The following is a 19,002-nucleotide window of genomic DNA, read 5'->3' on the forward strand; positions in this document are numbered from 1 at the left end:
GAGGTCATTATTATTATCACCAGTTTTTTCTGTATCTTTCTTTTTTATTATTAATTATTATTAATTTTTAGAGAGAGGTCTTGCTCTTGCTCAGACTGGTCTAGAACTCCTGACCTCAGGCTACCCTCTTGCCTTGGCCTCCTAGAGTGCTAGGATTACAGGCCTGAGCCACTGGGCCAGGCCTCTTCTGTATCTTTCTAGAGAGCTCCTACACACACACACACACACACACACACACACACACACACACACACACACACACACACACACACACACACGCCTTATATGAATTTCAGTAAATTACTTTAAGTTCTCCTTAGAAGGAGCTAGACCATTAAGTACTTCTTTCACTGGTTCTAATATTTTATGAGAAACTGCAGTGTTTTAGAATTAGATAATTTTAGGGACAGAAGGATCTTAAACAATCAAGTCCTTTATGACTTTACAGATGAAGAAACTAACTCAAAGAGACCTGCCTAAAGTCACACGGCTAATTAGCAGTACTGTTAGAAATAGCTGAGGTCTGCTAACTCCAAATCCCTTGGTCATCCAAGGTGTACTCAAATTTCTTTACATTTTCCACAATCATCAGTTCTTTAATTTCTCTTTCTCTCTCTTTTTTTTTCCAAGACAGGTCTCACTCTGTTGCCCAGGCTAGAGTGCAATAGAGGCATCATAGCTCACAGCAACCTCAAATAGCAATCCTCCAGCTTTAGTCTCCCAAACTGCTAAGTATATAGGCATGAGCCACTGCACCCAGTCCTAATTTACCTTAAATGTATAAAGTTGGAAGCAGGAAGTTTCCCTTTGTAATGGATCTTTTCTCATGCGGATGAACCATTGGTTATTTGTGATTAAGTTGCTTAGTCGCCATCAAACCCAGCACAGATATATTATCACTAACATTCTTAGTAGTTTCCAAGAAATACAGCTAAAATTTAGTGTAGACATAGCCCTTCAATCATCAAAAGAAAAAGAAATGTTATTATATTATAGACCCTCACATTTTGGTTTTAATCAATACCTGTTCACCAATAAACATGTTTCCCTATTTACTGTGTGTCTAGCACTACACTCAATGTTCAATACAAATGTAAGGAGATCCTACTAGGATTAATAAGACATGCTCCTTACTTCAATAAACTACCAGAAAATTAGACATGAAAATGAGTAATTAAAATACATAGTGCTAATCTTAAAAGGAGAAAACAATCTTCTTTTAGGATTAGTTCACGAACCTTCATTAAGTAGGTGATATTTCAGCTGGGTCTAAAAGAATAAGTAGTAGTATAGTTAAAAAATACGTTTTTGTTTAATGAATTCAGTTTCAAAAAGAAAGATAAACCGACTCTTATACTTAAAATCTTTAATAGTCCTTTCACAATTAAAGTGAAAGCCATAAACTGGTGGAATACTGTGTTTAAAAAAAAACTGAACTTGAACTCAAAGCTTTAGACAGGCCATGGAACCTCCAGAGGGCACATTCACATTGCCTGCCTGGCCTCCAAAGTTTACAATCTTTGGCTCACTTAATGCCAAAAATAAGGGGGATAGGAGGAAAAGAGAGAAGAAAAAGGCATCTTAAAAACCTTCTGAGTTTTGATGGCATTATAGATGCTGAAAGTTTCTTTAAAGTGTATTTTCCAATTTTGAAATTGGAAAATAAAACCTACAAAACTAAAAGATGAACACTGAACCAAACATTTCTGTATAAACATATAAGATTATTCTGCTTTTTGATTATATAACTATTAAGACCTATGGAAATCTACTGATTAGATTTGGGAATACCAAAAATAATTAATTTCTTCCTTTGGCCATGCCATTATCTCTATCATATTATGAGAAAGCTTTCTTTTTTTTTTTTTTTTGAGACAGAGTCTCACTTTGTTGCCCAGGCTAGAGTGAGTGCCGTGGTGTCAGCCTGGCTCACAGCAACCTCAATCTCCGGGGCTCAGTGATCCTACTGCCTCAGCCTCCCGAGGAGCTGGGACTACAGGCATGCGCCACCATGCCCGGCTAATTTTTTTTGTATATATATTTTTAGTTGGTCAATTAATTTATTTCTATTTTTGGTAGAGACGGGGTCTCGCTCAGGCTGGTTTCGAACTCCTGACCTTGAGCAATCCGCCCGCCTCAGCCTCCCAAAGTGCTAGGATTACAGGCGTGAGCCACCACGCCCGGCGAGAAAGCTTTCTTATAAGAGGTGTTATTGTTATTTTAGTTACTTACATGAGGCTATTTCAAATTTTTGGTAATTTTAGTTCTAGTAGAATACTACATATTTAATATGTTATATATATTATATAGTAGATACAGTCCTATATATCTTATATATCAAAATAATCTTTTATAGTCAACATATCCACAATAAGTAAGATAGAAATCTAGAATAGAGACAAATAACCTCTGGAGGCAGTATACCATGGTTTCATATCTTCTTTGGTCATTGGGTTAGAAGGTCAAGAGCAGGTGTCCTCAAACTACAGCCCACAGGCCACATGTGGGTGTTTCTGCCCGTTTGTTTTTTTACTTCAAAATAAGATGTGCAGTGTGCATAGGAATTTGTTTGTAGTTTTTTTTAAACTATAGTCCGGCCCTCCAACAGTCTGAGGGACAGTGAACTGGCCCCCTGTTTAAAAAGTTTGAGGACCCCTGGTCAAGAGCAAAGAAGGAAAAGATCCTATGTTGTCCTTCAAAAGGGAGAATGAAAGATTTTATAAGCAACATGGAGATTTTCATGAGCCATGTATAAGCAACAATAAATGGTCATCTAACAACAAAAACAGGTCCACATATCATTTTGGGGATGAAAATATAGCTAAGGATTAAATGATAATTAAATATGATATATATTAATATGATATACCATATAAATACACGTTTATATGATATATAATACACTAAATACAGCTAAAACGAAATATTTCTAATCTAAACTGTCACTGAAATGTAACAAATCCCCAGCTCTCCAACATATTCAGTTGGTGTGCATAACTCCATCTCCCAACCACACTATTGGACTCCCTCAAGGGACGGACACATGGTGCTCTTGTTGGAGTCATGTAGTTGATTATACTTTATGCCTAGGTCAGTCATGTTGCTTCTTTTAAAAGGAATACCAGTTTATTTCACAAAGCTATCAATTATAATCCAGAAGTGTAAGGTCTTTAATATAGCCCTATTGGAGTAAATCCCTCATTCCTACTATAAACAAGGCTCTGCATTAGAGCTGGAAATACAAAGGAAAACTACAAAACAAATAAGCTCCATAGTCCCCAGGAGAATAAGTAACAGAACTCAGGGGAAGATAGTTCAGGGAGCAAAAGCTACACAGTTTATCACATTTACTTAATTCTTCTCTCTCTCTTCCTTCTCTCATCCTTTCCACATTTTTCCCTGTTAAAACCAGGAAAGTAAAAAGTTATTCTGTGATAATTTGAATAGAACTACACTGTATCCCAAACCAACTACTGGGGGTAAAGCTCATCATAATATTTTCCAACATTTATTGAAAACTTACTGCGTGCTAAAAACAGTGCTAGGGGCTGGGCACTGTGGCTCACACCTATAATCCTAGCACTCTGGGAGGCCGAGGAGGGAGGATCGCTCAAGATCAGGAGTTCGAGACCAGCTTGAGCAAGAACGAGACCCCGTCTTCTACTAAAAATACAAAGAAACTAATTGGCCAACTAAAAATATATAGAAAAAATTAGCCAGGCATGGTGGCACATGCCTATAGTCCCAGCTACGCGGGAAACTGAGGCAGAGGATCGCTTGAGCCAGGAGTTTGAGGTTGCTGTGAGCTAAGCTGACGTCATGGCACTCTAGCCTGGGCAACAGAGTGAGATTCTGACACACACACACAAAAAAAACAGTGCTAGCTGCTTGACATGCACTATCTAGGCCTTAAAACAAACATTTGCATAAGAGTACTACTGTGGAACCCATTTACCAAATGACAAAACTGAGTCTAAGAAGGGTTAAGTATTAATATCTTGCCCAAGTTCACAAAGAATAGCAGGCATGGGATATGAACTCTAGTCCATCCCCCAAAATTAAAATAACTGTAGGGCCTGACAAGACATATATGAATGAAACACAAAATTCAATTTGATCTAGGGGAGGATACCTGATTAAAGGGTTAACTTGGAAAAAAAAAGTATATAGAGCTGGAAAACAAACTCTGAACATGGATTTCCCCTTCTGATGTCACATTTAGGACTTTTAACATAATGAAGGGTACCTCTTGAGTAGAATTAGCCTGGAAACATGGAGCCCTTAGTTCCCTTTTCCCCATCTTGAACCTCTGACCAATAAATAACTGTATTATGGTCCTATATTTTTAATCAGATAACTGTGGTTCTCTGAGATGGTAAAATCATCCTCTTTAATTGAGTAAATGACATTACAACCCTGAAAAGAAAAAACGTGAGCAACAAAACAAGGTGTATCAAACCAATGATACTACTACTACTAAAGTTTAGGATACGTATTTTTTAAATGGTAATTCAGATCCAGCAAATGAAAAGCACTGGAAGTCTTAAGAGAACCTGCTTTACTGTGATGGTTTTACCTTCTCAGACAACCACAGTAAAACCTGCTTTACTACATTTACAACTTTAATTTCTTACTATCACAAATCACCCAAGTGCTTAAGGAGATTCTGTTTGTTAAGGTTGTAACTCTTACCTGTCAAAGACTGACTGTGTTTGACAGATTGATTATATAAATGTATTTTAAACATCTAAGGAAATTTAATTCACTAAGTAAGGGGTTTGAAGGAATTTAATCTGTTAAACTTATATTAACATTAATTATAGAACGAGTGAAAGTTATTGTTCTTATTTCTACACAAAATTACTATACTTTTAAGTAAAATAACAAATACAGTAACAAGACAAAGGAAAACCAGGTTTTTAATTTGCCACTTTAATAAATTAAATATTAATTTGAAACCCAAGTAATTTTAAGTAGTCCTTTCTGTGCTCAAAAGTCCCCCTCCCACATTAAAGTGAGCTGTTCTATTAACTACTACTAGCTCTACAAAAGCCATCTTTGAAGTAGTGTCTTTGAAAACTAAGTCCAAATGAGTAAGTATGAATGGTTTAAGTAATCTCTCCCAGTAACACTGCAGAAGCTGAATTGAACTCCACTTAACTCCTCCACCCAAAGGTAAAAACAGCACTTTTGTAATACTCACCCTTTTAAAAAACAAAACTTTAATGCCCTCCTTTATTTTTTTTAGACAGAGTCTTGCTCTGTTGTGCTAGGTATATTGCAGTGGCACCATCCTAGCTCACCACAACCTCAAAGTCCTGGGCTCAAGTGATCCTCTCATCTCAGCCTCCCAAGCAACTGGGAGTACAGGTGTGCGCCACAATGCCCTGCTAATTTTTCTATTTTTAGTTGAGACAGGGGTATCACTCTTGCTCAGGCTGGTATCGAACGCCTGAATTCAAACAATCCTCCTGCCTCCGCCTCCCAGAGTGCTAGCATTATAGGCGTGAGCCACCACACCCAACCACATGCCTTCCTTTATTGTTACTTGAAATATCAAACTTAAGTAACTCTTATGTTGTATGGACATGTAATATTTCCAGAAGGTTTCACAAGTATTGTTCTTATTAGATGCCTCAGAACTTAGAAGGGGGGGGCAACACAACAATTACCTTTATATATATACATACATTTTAGCATTATTTATATATTTTAACATGTACGTGTATTGATAATACAAATGTATAATTTTAAATTAAGCAAAATTTTAAAAGATAAATGACTAAAAAAATATCAAAACTATGTCATTTCTTTTTTTGAAAATACTTTTTCAAACTCCTCCCCACCACAGCCCCTCATATTGAGAATCACTGCCTTAGAGGTTCACAACTGCTGCCAATAGCACTGCTGCTCACTGGGTATGAAGCATAGGAAGAAAAAGGATCTTCTATGACTTCCACTAACTAGTAGCAAGATCTTGAGTGAGACTGAACTTTAATAGGGTTGCTTCTGCTCTCGTGGGGTCACCCTTTCCTTGTCTCCAGTGATGTGAATGTCCCTGAATCAGTTCCTCTGCCATCCGTGTGACCTCTGCCCCCTAGTGCCTCTTACTTCCTCCTAGGCCTGCCCACTCTGTTAACAGGGCTTAGTTCACAGTGATTGCCAGCTGATGTTTCTCTCTTTCCCCAGTCTGGGGTGTTAGCTAGAATGGTCCTTAAGTCTAAAACCCTCAAGCACAGATGAGAAATGAAAAGAAGCTTCCTGGGCTGATTCAGGGACATTCACATCACTGGAGGCAAGGAAAGGGTGACACCATGAGAGCAGAAGCAACCCTATTAAAGTTCGGTCTCCCCCCCCCACCCCCAGTTACTTTAAGAACAGTGGAAGTCCTAGAATTATCCCACACTACTCTGGCAACAGTGCTGCTGATATATCAATGGAAGATATTCTCTTTATTAATGAGTAGTATCAATGCATTTACAATATTGTATTAAGCCACCTGTCAACCAATGTTTGAAAACTAATTGCTGGTTAAGCTATTTGTCAATCAATATTTGAGAACTACTTGCACAATTCACAGCAGCTGGGTTTCAACTTCTTCCCACACACAAAAGCTCAGTTCACCAACTAACAATCATCTCTTCCTAAAAGCCAGAAATCTGGAACCCTACTAATGCTTCTGTTGTTTAAATCATACTTGTCCACACGTCTCCATCACCACACTCCCTATCCTAAACCAGTCCAGAACACCAGCATCACTGGGCAAATTTGATCTAAAAATCACCAAATAAATCCCTGTTCTCTGCCCAGTCCGTTCTCCACAGTAGTGACAATCAAACCTTTTGACTGCACCTCCACCAATAAATAGCTTACACATCTCAACATGTTCACTTATAAATATGACACAGGTTACTAATACATATTAATATTATAAAACTTATTTTCAAATGAAATAATGATCACAATGGTATTTCTATCATTCAAGTATTAATATAAAACTCATTTTCAAATATTTTAGTGTGATCCATGATGAAATATTTCTCATTAGGTTTGAAAAATCTCATTTTAATATTTTATGATACAGCAGTTGGAAAGTCTGATTTCAAGTCATTATTTGGTTTTAATGGATATCAAAGCCAAAAAGAAACATGAATCTAAAAGGAAGAAGCACTATGGCTGTGCTTACTAAATTGCAATATTCATTTTTCCAATCCCCATTATACATTTTCCTTTAAATATGTCTAGCAAATGTCCATCTCCCCTGATGCAATTACTCTTGAAAACTAATCAGAATATGGTACTTTTTTAATATTTCTAACAAATAGGTTTGAAATCCACTAAAACTCTTAGAGTGTTTTCTTAACTTTTTACTATTGAATTTTGAAATATAAACAACAGTAGAGAGAACACTATAATAAACTTTTATGTACCTACTAATCAGGCTTCAGTAATTATCAACATATGGCAATTCTTGTCTCATCTGTAATCCTCCAAACACACTATTTTAAAGCAAATTCCAGACATCGTATCATTTCATCCATAAATACTTCAGTACTTACCTCTAAGAGAAAGGAGTATTTCTTTAATATAACCATAATACCATAATCATACCTAACAAAAATTTAAGTTGTTTAAAAATCATCTAATATAGGGAGGGCGTGGGGAGGAATGGCAGGGGCAATATATGTAACCCTAACAATATTTGTACCCCCATAATATGAAAAAATAAAAAATTTTTAAAAAATCATCTAATATACAAGTGGTATTACTCCTGGTGGGTTCATAAATAACATTTTACAATTGGTTTGCATAAAACAGGATCTAAACAAGGTCTACACACTACATTATTTAATATGTCTCATGTCTTTTTTGAATCTGTAATTGTTCCCTCCACTCTTTTCTTGCCATTTATTTGAAGCAACTGTCCTATAATATTCCCCATATTCTGAATTTGCTAATTATTAATATATCTTATAAACTGGTAGTCAGATCTAAAAGCTTAATCAGAGTCAGGTTTGATTCAATTTGTTGATGGGGGTAGCAAGAATATTTTATGAATGATCTTATGTTCTTATTGTATCATACAGAAAGAACATATGGTTTGTTTGTCTCAATATTAGAGATGTTATGATTGATAAGAAGACGACTGTCAGCCTGATCCCTGTATTATAAGTTCCCTAATGGTTTTAACAGTTACTGGTAGTTAATGCTGACTACTACTACAATTTCTTATATCATCTGGAAATTTTTTTTAGAAATACATTTGGAGATTTTTATCATTTCAAAAAATTATATTCAAGCTTTTCATGTGTAAAATTATGAGAATGTTTATAGATGCAACAAAATTACAATGAGATCATGAGCCATTAGGGAAATGCAAATCAAGCCACAATGCAATATCACTAAAGTTAAAAAAACAAACAAAAACAAGTGTTGACAAGGATGTAGAGACACTGGTATTCTCATACACTACTGCTGGGATTATAAAATGGTGCAGACCCTCTGGAAAGCAAGTTAGCAGTTCTTTAAAAAGTTAAACACAGAGTTACCGTATGACTCCGCAATCCCACTCCTAGGTATATTCAAGAGGTATGTCCACACAAAAGCCTGAATGTACAACCCACAAATGGTAGAAAATACTTATAAACCATATATCCGTTAAGTGACTTGTATCTAGAATATATAAAGAACTCAGTAATAAAAAAGACAAATAACCAAATTTTAAAATGGGCAAATAATTTGAAGAGACAATTCTCCAAAGAACATATACAAGTGGCCAATAAGCATATGAAAAGAAGCTCAAAATCATTAATCATCAGGGAAATACAAATAAAAACCACAATGAGATACAACTTCATACCCACTAAGATGGATATAAAAAGAGGAAAACAAATGTTAGGAAGAATGGGAGAACTGGAACTCTTGTGCATTGCTGTTGGGAATGTAAAATGGTACAGTTGCTTTAGAAAACAGTTTGGTAGCTCCCTCAGTTACCATTTAACCCAGCAATTCCACTCGTAGGTATATACCCAAGAAAAATGAAAACAGATGTGCACAAAAAACTTGTATATGAATATGCATAGCAGTATTATTCACAAAGGCCAAAAAGTAGAAACAGCCCAAGTATCCATCCACTGATGAATGGATTTCAAAAAAGTGGTATATCCATATAATGGAATATTTTATTATTCACCATAAAAAGAAATGGCGTACTGATAGTACAACATGGATGAACCCCAAAAACACTATGCTAAGAAGCACAGTGTTCTATGAACCCCAAAAACACTATGCTAAGAAGCATACTTTCTCATTCACTATTAAAATAATACCTTTACTTAAAGAGACAGATTAAGGATATTAATTTTTCAAATGGGCTGGGCAAGGTAGCTCATGTTTGTAATCATCCTAGCACTTTGGAAAGCTGAGGCAGGAGGATCACTTGAGACCAGGAGTTTGAGGTTTCAGTGAGCCATGATAATGCCACTACACTCTATCCTGGGCAACAGAGGGAGATCCTGTCTCAAAAAAAAAAAAAAATTTTTTTTTTTCAAATGGTATCTGCTAGTTACATGTTGAATATCCCTTATCTGAGATGCTTGGGACTAAAAGTGTTTTGGATTTCAGAATTTTTCAGATTTTGGAATATTTGCATTATCCTTACTTACTGGTTGAGCATCTCTAATTGGAAAATCCAAAATCTGAAATGCTCTAATGAGCATTTCCTTTGTGCATCATGTCTGCAGTCAAGTTTCAGATCTTAGAGCATTTCAGATTTTCAATCTATAGACACCATAACAAAAAAAAGTTGGCATTTCTTAAAAAGAAAAATAAAGAACTCATTAACAACTCTACTACAAGATAAGCAATGAATAATAACCTGGCTCAATAGCTTGCCCACAGCCAGGCACAGTGCCACCATGCACCTGTAGTCCTAGCTACTGCCCAGGAGGCCAAGGTGGGAGGACAGCTTGAGTCCAGGAGTTCTAGGCCACAGTGCACTATGGTCAAGGCTGCGAATATCCACCACACTCCAGCCTGGGCAACATCGCAAGACCCTGTCCCTAACTTTTTTTAAAAAAAGTTTATTCATGAAGAGGCAATGAATGAATTTCATTCTTTTATTCAAGTAGTTGTTCCATGAGTAGTTTACATTCAGTCAATCATTCCATATAGCAATGTTCGTAAGGCAATCATTTATTTTTATTTTTATTTTTTTTTTTTTTTTTTTTGAGACAGAGTCTCGCTTTGTTGTCCAGGCTAGAGTGAGTGCCGTGGCGTCAGCCTAGCTCACAGCAACCTCAAACTCCTGGGCTCAAGCGATCCTCCTGCCTCAGCCTCCCGAGTAGCTGGGACTACAGGCATGTGCCACCATGCCCGGCTAATTTTTTATATATATATCAGTTGGCCAATTAATTTCTTTCTATTTTTATAGTAGAGACGGGGTCTCGCTCTTGCTCAGGCTGGTTTTGAACTCCTGACCTTGAGCAATCCGCCCGCCTCGGCCTCCCAAGAGCTAGGATTACAGGCGTGAGCCACAGCGCCCGGCCACAATCATTTATTAATACTATTAAGAATGTCTCCTCCAGTATAACTTTCCTCTGGTAGCTCAAAAACATTTTTCTTAGAAATAATTATTAAGAGAATCTAGTGATATGAGACATGCTAGACGCTTCTCTACTTTTATAACTGTATAGCAAATCTCCTACACAAAATTTGTTCTAATATTGTTCATTCACATATTCAGCAACATTTTATATGCATCTTCCAACAGTATCTGACAAAGCAATGAATTTTGGTTTCTTGACATATTATTTTCCATTATATCAGTCTGTTTTCTGTTTAGGCAGGCCTTTTGGAGGTGGGGCAGGAAGAACCTGCCAAGAGCATGTGCCTTTTGTCTAAGAACGATAAACCTCAAAATAAACTTTACTCATAAAGGTTAGTAAAATTTTGTAAAGCATTTGACTGAATAGCCTATAACTTTAAACATCAGTGAAAAAAAAAAAATGTAGAGGTTCTCTTTATGTTCCAGATGTTTAGTTTTCAAATGTCTTGGGACTGGTGACAGCCTCATATTTTAGTATTTAATATTTCTATGTTTTACATACTCTTAAAGCAAGATTCCTATTAATGACAGAGGATGTATATCTGTGTTTCATATAAATTGATACTATCCAATTTAGTAAAAGCTGATTTACTTAATCTGATATTTAATCTGATACTTAATCTATTACTTAATAGCTCACCAACAGTTCATAATAGGAGTTGGACAAGTGTCAGCTCTATGATCTTGTTTGTTTGCCTGTGCTTGTTTTATTAGTATTGTCTTCAATCATTGGTTTCTTTGCAGGTCCGTTTTATAAAGGTTTAATGAAAACTGAATAATATAAACTATTAACAAACATGCTGCAATACACTGAAAGCAAATACACGAATATAGCTTTGCTCACTGCAGAACTCCCACTCTTCATTCAGGATACTCAAAGTTCTGTAATTAACACACTTGACCTATAGACCCAAGAAGATGCCAGTGACAATCTCTAAATCAAATGTCTTAATTTTTTTTAGATAAAAAAAGTGGGAAGTTCTAAATTTTACTCTAGCACCCCAGAGAATTGTCTTATCTACCTCACTTTGAAAATTACCGCTCTAGGCCTGACCTGGCTCACCCTGTAATCCCAGCTCTTTGGCAAGCCAAGACAGGAGGATTGCTTGAGGCCAGGAGTTTGAGACCAGCCTGGGCATCATAGCAAAATCACATTTCTACAAAAATTTAAAAATTAGCCAGTTGTGGGGCATGTGTCTGTAGTCAGAGAATTATCTTATCTACCTCAGAGAATTGTCTTATCTACCAGAGAATTGTCTTATCCACCTCACTTTGAAAATTACTGCTCTAGGCCTGACCTGGCTCACCCTGTAATCCCAGCTCTTTGGGAAGCCAAGACAGGAGGATTGCTTGAGGCCAGGGGTTTGAGACCAGCATGGGCATCATAGCAAAATCACATTTCTACAAAAATTTAAAAATTAGCCAGTTGTGGGGTCATGTGTCTGTAGTCCTAGTTACTTGGGAAGCTGAGGCAGGAGGAAAACTTGAGCCCAGGAGTTCCAGGTTACAAGGAGCTATGATCATGCTGCTGCACTCTAGCCTGGACACAGAGCAAGACCCCGTGTCTGGGGCGGGGAACAAGCATCTACTGCTCTAGATTGTACCCACAGTGAGCTTTTTACAACTGCAAATCAGATCAGTTGACTCTCCTGCTTAAAATCCTTCAAAGACTTAACTCTGCCTTCAGAGTTAAGTCCAAAATCTTTGCATGGCATATAGGGCCCTCAACTCTGGCCCCTGCCTCTCTCTAATCCAGTGGTTCTCAGCCCTAGCTACATGTTAGAATCACCTGGGGAGTTATATATACATTCATACGTCACTTAAGGGATACATTCTGAGAAATACATCTTCAGGTGATTTCATTATTGTGCAAATATCATAGAGTATACTCACACAAACCTAAATGGTACTATACATCTAGGCTATATGGTCTAAGCCTGTGGTCTCCAAGCCCTGGGCCACTAGTCTGTGGCCTGTTAGGAAACCACCTGAGCTCTGCCCCACCCATGGAAAAATTGTCTTCCATGAAACCAGTCCCTGGTGCCAAAAACGTTGGGGACCGCTGGTCTAGGCTATCTGGTATAACCTGTTGCTCCTACGCTACAAACCTGTACAGCATGTTACTGTATGAATACTGTAGGACTGCAGTCCCCAGTCCCTAGGCTGCAGACTAGTACCTGTCCGTGGCCTGCTAGGAACTAGGCCACACAGCAGGAAGTGAGTATCCAGTAAGCAAAGCTTCATCTGTATTTATAGCTGCATCACTGCATGAGCTCCACCTCCTCCTATCAGATCAGCAGAGGCATTAGATTCTCATAGGAGCTGGAACCCTACTGTAAACTTCATGTTCAAGTGACCTAAGTTATATGCTCCTTATGAGAATCTAATGCCTGATATAAGGTGGAGCTGAGGCGGTGGAGCTGAGGCGGTGACGCTAGCGCTGGAGAGCAGCTGCAAATACAGATTATCATTAGCAGAGAGGTTTGACTGCACAGGAAATGTAATGTGTTTGGATCATCCCAAACCATCCCACCCTCATCCCCACCCCCACTCCCAGTCTGTAGAAAAATTGTCTTCCATAAAACCAGTGTCTGGTGCCAAAAAGGTTAGGGATCGCTGCTGTAGAAAACAGTAATACAGGCCGGGCGCGGTGGCTCATGCCTGTAATCCTAGCTCTTGGGAGGCCGAGGCGGGCGGATTGCTCAAGGTCAGGAGTTCAAAACCAGCCTAAGCAAGAGCCAGACCCCGTCTCTACTATAAATAGAAAGAAATTAATTGGCCAACTGATATATATATAAAAAATTAGCCAGGCATGGTGGCGCATGCCTGTAGTCCCAGCTACTCGGGAGGCTGAGGCAGAAGGATCGCTCGAGCCCAGGAGTTTGAGGTTGCTGTGAGCTAGGCTGACGCCACGGCACTCACTCTAGCCTGGACAACAAAGCGAGACTCTGTCTCAAAAAAGAAAAAAAAAAAAGAAAAGAAAACAGTAATACAATGAGAAGTATTTGTATATCTAAACCTATCTAAATATAAAATGAAAATATGGTATTATAATCTTAAGGGACCAACTATCATAACCTTCTGGAACCGCTGTTGTATACAGATCCATCTTTGACTGAAACATCATTATGCTGTGCATGGACTGTATGCTCATTCTCAGGCCCCACCCAAAGCCAATTAAATTAAAATGCCTGGTTGGGGGGCATTTGCATCTCTGATTTTGTAAGCTCCCCAGGTGAATCTAAAGTGCAGCCAAGGCAGAGAATGATTACTCTAATGTCACTGAAAGTCACCTGTCCCTTCCTGCTCACCATGGTCAGCCAGTTTCAGGTGCTCACCAAGCTCTCAATTAGGCCTTGTTATGCCAAGTGTAATCCACCCACCAACAGCATCTGTCTCACCCAGGAGCTGGTTAGTAATATAGATCCCAAGTCCCACCCCAGACCTACTGATTCAGGACTTGGCATTTTAACAAGATTCCCAGATGGTTCATGTGCCACATTCAAGTTAGAGAAGCACTGCCCTGAGCTACCAAATCCCTTCCCAGCTCAAGGCCTTTACAAATGTTGTTTAACTGCTGAACTTCTCTGGCACTCCCAAGACACCCTGTTCTTCCCCTTTGATCACATCCATCACAGCTGTAATTACCATAAGGTGATTAATGTCTGTCTACTGCACCAACCCATAAATGCCATGAGGACATCACATCCATGTTACTCTGAGGTGTCCCCAGCTCTTGGCACAATGCCTAGTGTTTTCAAATGAACAGCATCAAATTTTTTATTTCATACCAATATGATCCTTTTCTGAATTTCCACAATATTTCTGTCTCATCAACCAAAACTTTATTCAACCACAAGTCGACTTTAACTACATAACTCTTGGATATAATACATATTATAGCACTGTACTATTTAGAAAATCTAACAGAGCTATTGGTCTTTTTTTCTAAAGAAAGGTAAATTAAAACTAATTCAAGGTACCATTACATTTCTTTGTAAAGTACTGGATAGTTTGTCAGGAAACAGGGCCACATAAATTGCTGATGGTATTGTAAACTAGTTCAACCTTTCTAGATTGCAATTCGGCACTGAAACCATACCTCCAACTATGTGAGCCCACTTTGGGAGTAAGGGTCCAAGGAAATAATTAAAAGAAAGAAGTATTTGAACAAAGGTGCTCAAGTTTATAAAAGTACCTTTTATAATCGGTTTAAAAAAAAGGAATAAAAAGGTTTCACAAACTATGGCTGCTGATGCATGAAATATTATACTGTGATTTAAAAAAAACAAATACATAAATGAGTAAATATAAAATATTTTATGCTATATAAGAATTTAAAAAGCATATTCTGTATATACTGATTGCAACTATAAAAATCTACATCTGTACACTAACACAAATGGATGTGAAGTTAGGGTAAAATAAATAAAATTTTACATTTAATGGATTCTCTTTTCCATAGAGAGTATATGAAAATAAATTTTAATGTTGGGTTACTTGTGGGTTTGCCACTCAGTTTTATTAAGTTAGTGTTATATTATTGTTATTTTTGTTGCTCAGACTCACTAAAAATAATTCTTCAACATTGGCATTTGGAAACATTTATTAGTTATTGCACTGGAAGTAAAAAGACAAGATTCTGTATTTGGCCAACTTCCCTCTCATAACTCAAACTTCACCTGTACCTCATTTTTTCCAAGTGAAGATGGAGAAAAATAATGCAACAATGTTTATAAATTGACACTGAGTGCCTCCCAGAAAGGTGTTAGGCAAATACAAATATCAGCTGCAAAAAACACAAAAAAAACCCCACAAAAAAACAAAACAAATAAAACCACCACCATCACCCACACTGATTGCCTTGCACAAGTTACCAAGTTTTGTGTTTTTGTTTTGTTTTGTTTTGTTTTTTGAGACAGAGTCTCACTCTGTTGCCCAGGCTATGTCAGCCTAGCTCACGGCAACTTCAGACTCCTGGGCTCAAACAATCCTTCTGCCTCAGGCTCCCGAGTAACTGGGACTACAGGCATGTACCACCATGCCTGGCTAATTTTTTTTCTATATATTTTTAGTTGTCCAGCTGATTTCTTTCTATTTTTAGTAAAGACGGGGTCATACTCTTGCTCCAGCTGGTCTCAAACTCCTGAGCTCAAACAATCCTCTTGCCTTTAGCCTCCCAGAGTGCTAGGATTACAGGTGTGAGCCACCTGGCCACACAAGTTACTTTAATCCTTCTGAGTTTCAATGTTTCCCCCCATAAATTGAAAGAAATAGGCTAGAATCACATGAGGTGGGGGAAGCGTAGGTGGAGCAAAAGTAAGCATATGATAGCTGAGAAAGCATCCCAGGTGATCCTATTGGATACTTCGATGAAGATTCCTTGAGTCACACATTTTGGAGAAAGAGGATAAATTGGTACAGCCTCCTCGAAGGGTGGTAATATCTGAAAATCAAAAACGCACACATATCCTTTGACCCAGTAATTCCACTTCTAAAAGTATATTATTCAGATAATTTCACAAATGACCATATAACAAAGTATGCACAAGGATATTCATCAAATTGCTGTAATAGAAACACCTAGAAATGTTGTTTAACCCAAAGACTAGTTACAAATTATAGTAGAGCCATACAATGAAATAAAAGGATGTCAATACAAAGAATCAAATAACTCAAAATGTACTGAGATAAAGTGATTTCCTAAATATGTTAAGTAAAAAAGAGCGAGGTGTAACTGGTATGTACCATGGTGGGAGGAGTATGCCTAGGCAGGCATATGCTTACAGAGGAACAGTGTCCATGTAAGGCCAGATAAATTGGAAATGTGAGCCATCTCTGGGGAGGAGGTTAGGGAGACAGGAGATTTAGGGTCAACATAGGAGGGAGACTTATTTTTCTCTATATACTCTTTTGTATTGCTGGAATTTTTCTCTCATATGCATTAATTATCTTTTCCCAAATTGAGCAGGATTTTTTTTTTTTTTTTTTTTTTGAGACAGAGTCTCACTCTGCCCGGGCTAGAGTGCTGTGGTGTCAGCCTAGCTCACAGTAATCTCTAACTCCTGGGCTCAAGCAATCCTCCTGCCTCAGCCAAAGTAGCTGGGACTACAGGCATGTGCCACCATGCCTGGCTAATTTTTTCCACATATTTTTAGTTGGCCAATTAATTTCTATTTTTAGTAGAGATGGGATCTCGCTTTGCTCAGGCTGGCCTCGAACTCCTGAGCTCAAACGATCCACCCGCCTCGGCCTCCCAGAGTGCTGGGGTTACAGGCATGAGCCACTGCGCCCAGCCCTGAGCAGGATTCTTTCTACACCTTACTCTGGGTCTAAGAAGCTGTGATTCTTCCTCTGTGGGGCATGGTCGCTGTCTTCTAAATTGCAGGGGTATTTACATTTGGCCTGACGCCCCCAAAGACCTTTCCAAAGCCCAGTCAGTCCAAGTCCCTGACCTGCTTTAAATCCTCCAGTAGCTCTCCACTGCTCAAAGTCATATAGCTCTCCCAGCTGACGTGGATCTCATCTCCCACCCCTACCCAATCCAGCTATGTTTAACCGCTTCCCTGTTCCCCAAGGACAATGGGTTCCTTCCACCTCCAAGTCTACTTGTGTTGCTCCCTCTTTCCTATGCATGCAGTCCGCCACACACAAACTCCTACGCATCCTTCATGACCCAAAGAGTCCCTCCCAGGAAAGCTTTCCCAGACCACCCAGGAAGGAAGTGCTTCTTGCACAGCCTGGCAGAGGCTCTGGAAATAGACTGCCAGGATTCAAATCCTGACTATTCCCTCATCAGCCCACTGTATGGCCACAGTTTCTGACCCTGTAGAGAAATAAGTCCCCACATGACTGTTGAAAAGATTAAATGAAGAGAATTCATGGAAAGCATTTATTACATAGCTTGTCACAGACAAATAAAAGGCAATAGCTATTATTATTACTATCTCATAACACCTGTGATATATTTATATCCACCTGTCCTGTATTAAGACTGTGAGCTCCTCAAAGCTAAGGATGTGACTTCCTCACTTTTACTTTGTACCCCAAGCAATTTGCCTGGCAAACCGAAGGCATGTGAATGCAGTTAAATCAGAGTGTTCGCTTTTCTGATTCTGTATTCCACACAGATAACAAGTTAAGTGGCTGAAAGGTACCCAGAGAACAGCCCCCTGGATCCCACCATGCCTTACAATGCACATATCAGCTAGGCCACTTTAGGGCAGGCAAAAGTAAAAAGAGACTGAGGGACTTTTAGTTTATCAAGCTACAGTAGCAGATTGGAGACCAGTGGGACACAGGACCTGCCAGTTCCTGCCTGCTGACTACTTACAGGGGCTAGGTGGGATGGAGATAGGGAGACAGGGAATCAGAGGTAATAAAAGTTCTGGGCCTGTACTCCAAGCAGGCCTTCAGGAAACAAAAATTTATCTTGGGAAGTGGATACATGGAAGTAAACTGAATCAAGGCATAAGAGAGAAGAGATGGGAAAGGACCTACAAGACAACTCACTGGGAGGAAGAATTCTCCCAGCAAGGGAGATGGAAAAGTGAACAAGACACAGCTCCTGCCCTCAAGAAGCTTTTCAAATGAGACGGGCTTTAAAGGAAGAGGTGGAGTGTAGCAGGTAAAGATGAGGAGTAAAAAGGACCACATAAAGCAAAAAAAAAAAAAAAAAAAAAAATCCCAACACATGAAGGGGCAGTCAAGCAGCTCTGAATAACTAGGATGGGGGATGAAGGGAAGGTGAATGGAAGGATTAGGTTAAAAGAAAAAGAGTAAATTGAGGCAAGACTGCCAATGGCCTTGCATGACCTGATAAGGCAATTTGGGCTTCATTCATCCCATGGGAAAAGGAAATCAAGGGAGTTTTAAGTAAACAAGTGACAGCATCAGATCTGTGTTTTTGAAAGGAGTGGCCAAGCAGGAAGATGTTCGCCCTTTCCTAGTCAGTCCTTTCGCCCACCATCTTCTGGTTTCTCCAGCTGCCTCAACAGCTTGCAGGTGGCAAGTGAAGCGATCTCCTGGGAGATGTGACTGGTGCCAGAGCCAGAATCCCTATCCTGGGCAAAGCCTTCTGAAGGCGTTCACCCTGCCTAAGGTTTTGAACATTCTTCTTTTCCTGTCTTACAAATTTCATCACTAATCTCAAAAAGAAAAACAAAACAAAACCAAAAAACCTCAACATTGGACTCAGCTCTACTTTTACTATTTATACCTTCATAAAATACAATTAGGAACTCATTTTAAAAAAATCTTTATTCACCGAAAGTAAAAAGGAAGGTGATCTTCCACATTTCCAATGGACTCATGTTGAATTCTGGGCAGCTATGAGCCCCTATTTCCCTTCTTAGCCTCAACAGTTGGGAGTGGGCGGCAAAGAAAGGGGCCTAGGA

General features: G+C 38.7%; 1 protein-coding gene across 2 annotated transcripts in view; it reads right to left on the reverse strand.

Annotated features, from left to right (window-relative positions):
- PTPRA (protein tyrosine phosphatase receptor type A) overlaps nt 1–19,002 on the reverse strand; it is a 134,729-nt gene that overhangs the window by 114,992 nt on the left and 735 nt on the right. The gene's annotated exons all lie outside the window — the stretch shown is intronic.

Source organism: Microcebus murinus, chromosome 16 (genome assembly GCF_040939455.1).
Source record: "Microcebus murinus isolate Inina chromosome 16, M.murinus_Inina_mat1.0, whole genome shotgun sequence".
In the NCBI taxonomy this organism is placed as follows: Eukaryota; Metazoa; Chordata; class Mammalia; order Primates; family Cheirogaleidae; genus Microcebus; species Microcebus murinus.